This window comes from Lolium perenne, chromosome 1 (genome assembly GCF_019359855.2).
Source record: "Lolium perenne isolate Kyuss_39 chromosome 1, Kyuss_2.0, whole genome shotgun sequence".
Classification (NCBI taxonomy): Eukaryota; Viridiplantae; Streptophyta; class Magnoliopsida; order Poales; family Poaceae; genus Lolium; species Lolium perenne.
In genome coordinates this window covers 55010876-55014082 of record NC_067244.2, presented here as the reverse complement: position 1 = coordinate 55014082, position 3207 = coordinate 55010876, and the positions used below count along the sequence as shown (strand labels likewise).

The following is a 3207-nucleotide window of genomic DNA, read 5'->3' as shown; positions in this document are numbered from 1 at the left end:
CATCCTGGAGATCATTTACTGTTTTTGCATGAATTATGCGGGCTATTCAAGTGTGCAGGTATCTCTATGGATGAAGTGAAGAAGAAATTATTCTCTATGTCGTTGTCTGGTAAAGCGGCGCATTGGTACAAACTGCTGAAGGATGGGCATTCTCTTGATTGGAAGGATATTGTGCCTCTATTTTACTCTAAATTCTATCCTCCAAGTGAAATTCACGAAGACCGAAACCGCATATATAATTTCTGGCCTGATGATGGAGAGAGTATTGCTCAAGCATGGGAGAGATTGAAGTCTTTAATGCTCAAATGCCCCAATCATGAGCTTCCTGGTAATATCATCATTGATAATTTCTATGCAAGACTTTCTTTTCAAGATAAAACCTTGCTTTGGAATCTTGCTTGTTCTGGATCATTCACGCGCAATAAAGAAGAGTTTAAATGGGACCTTCTTAATCGGATTCAGGAGAACGCTGAAGATTGGGAGAACGACAAAGGTAAAGAGTCAAGTATAAATTATGATTATGAATGCATTGAAACTTTTATGGATACTGATAAAATTCGAAATATGAGTGCTACTTATGGTCTTGACTCTCAAGTTGTTGCAAATCTTTATAAAGCTTTTGCCTCTCATTTTGAATTGCCGAGGAAGAATTTTGATAAGTATCATGAACCTTACAAAGATACTTGCATGGAAAATGAAATTGTTGTTAATGATTGCAATAAACATACTCAAACTTCTGAGAATGCTATTTCCTATAAGCATGTTAATTTTTGTGGAATACATAGACCTTGTGGAATTAATCAAATCGAAGATGAATATCCATCATAGGAATGAAAAAACTAGAAAGTGGTCTAGGGCTCTAGATGATCTTGGTAAAAAAGTTTGTGCCCTCTATCCTTTTATTTGTGAACTTTGCCATAAAGCGGGTCATTTTAATTTTCAATGCTCCTCCAATGATAATTCGAACCCCATGAGTGCTCAAATTTGTATTGTGATGATAAAATTACTCCTAATCAACATGATGAACTTACTTTATTTTTGTGGTGTGAAGAGTTATCAAGGAAAATTTCTTTGTTAGATATTAACGATCTAGATATTGATGATGTCCTGCATGGGTGTCTTTCTTATTGCATTGAAAATTGCCATACAAATACTTACATACAAAATATTTTAGAAGATGACACTTTGCCAAAATATGATAGGACCGCTGTGTGCTTTGAACTTATTAATGAAAAGGAGGAATCCTCCCAAGTTTCTTCTATTGTTTCTGGAAATAAAACAGGTTATGAGGAGAAGCCTCTCATCAAGCCTCTCCCCCCTAAAGAAAGGAACGAGGAGAATGAGAAGAAGAAGAAGGGAACGAAGAAGAAGAAGAAGAAGAAGAAGAAGAAGAAGAAGAAGGGACAAAAAAGAAAGAGGTAACAACATATCCCCGCGTGTATGAGATAACGATAGGTAACCGTAAGTATGTTGCTCCTGATGATTATTATGATAATGAATCTGAATACAATGATCTTCCTATGCCCTTTACCTACATTAGTGATCATGATTTGAAAGAGCACACTACTTTTGATATTGCAAATCTCTGGGAAACTAATTCTGAAAATGATAATGTTAATAATTGCCATAGTATCAGTACTATCCATGCTTCCTCCCATAATGATATAGAAAGCTCTAAGCTTGGGGATGAGGTGTTTGAAAATCCTTTTGCTACTAATCATTATATGTTTGATACATCTCCTTCTAGTAACAATGATGGTATGGTCACAGATGAACATACTGTGAAAGATAACTATTCTATTTCTTGTGATGACACTGTGCCTCCAATCTTTGATGATTATTATAAAGAATGCTATGATATAGGTTATAACTATCCTTATGAAACTTGTCATAGTTATGATTGGATTGCCAAAAATAATTCCCTTAGTATGCAACTTGTTTACCATGTTCAAATTCTTGATAATGATCCTGCTCCAATTACTATTAATGAGAAGAGTTTTTCTTATACCAAAAATAATGATACTTTTATACACATGAACCATGATAAGAATGTTTTAAGTGATGGATATATTGTGGATTTCATAAATGATGCTACTGAAAGTTATTATGAGAGAGTGAAACATGGTTATATGCATCTTAATAATATTAAGTTTCCTCTCTTTATGTTGAGAATTTTGAAGTTGCGCTTGTATTGCCTTCTTATGCTTGTCACTTTGTTCTTCATGAATTTATTTGTGTACAAGATTCCTTTTCATAGGAAGTGGGTTAGACTTAAATATGTTTTGAACTTGCTTTTTGATGCTCTCTTTTGCTTCAACTCTTATCCTAGTGCGAGCATCGTTAAAATTGCTGAGCCCATCTTAATGGCTATAAAGAAAGAACTTCTTGGGAGATAACCCATGTCTTTATTGTGCTACTATTTTGTTGTGTCTTGGAAGTTGTTACTACTGTAGCAACCTCTCCTTATCTTATTTTATTGCATTGTTGTGCCAAGTAAAGTCTTTGATAGTAATGTTGATACTAGATTTGGATTACTGCGTAGAAACAGATTTCTGTCTGTCACGAATTTGGGCAGGGTTCTCTGTAGGTAACTCAGAAAAATCTGCAAATTTACGTGCGTGATCCTCAGATATGTACGCAACTTTCATTCAATTTGAGCATTTTCATCTGAGCAAGTCCAGTGCCTCTAAAAAATTCGTCTTTACGGACTGTTCTGTTTTGACAGATTCTGCCTTTTATTTCGCATTGCCTCTTTTGCTGAGTTGGATGGATTTCTTTGTTCCATTAACTTCCAGTAGCTTTGAGCAATGTCCAGAGGTGTTAAGAATGATTGTGTCACCTCTGAACATGTGAATTTTTGATTATGCACTAACCCTCTAATGAGTTTGTTTTAAGTTTGGTGTGGAGGAAGTTTTCAAGGGTCAAGAGAGGAGGATGATATACTATGATCAAGAAGAGTGAAAAGTCTAAGCTTGGGGATGCCCCCGTGGTTCATCCCTGCATATTTCAAGAAGACTCAAGCGTCTAAGCTTGGGGATGCCCAAGGCATCCCCTTCTTCATCAATAATTTATCAGGTTTCTTCTCTTGAAACTATATTTTTATTCGGTCACATCTTATGTACTTTACTTGGAGCGTCTGTTTGTTTTTATTTTTCGTTTTGCTATTTTCCTTCTCTGAATAAATTCATGCTTGTGTGGGAGAGAGAC

The 3207-nt window shown here is 35.4% G+C and overlaps 1 pseudogene; it reads right to left on the bottom strand.

Annotated features, from left to right (window-relative positions):
* Nucleotides 1–225: 225 nt before the first annotated feature.
* Nucleotides 226–323, bottom strand: LOC127328039 (small nucleolar RNA R71; annotated as a pseudogene).
* Nucleotides 324–3207: the final 2884 nt, after the last annotated feature.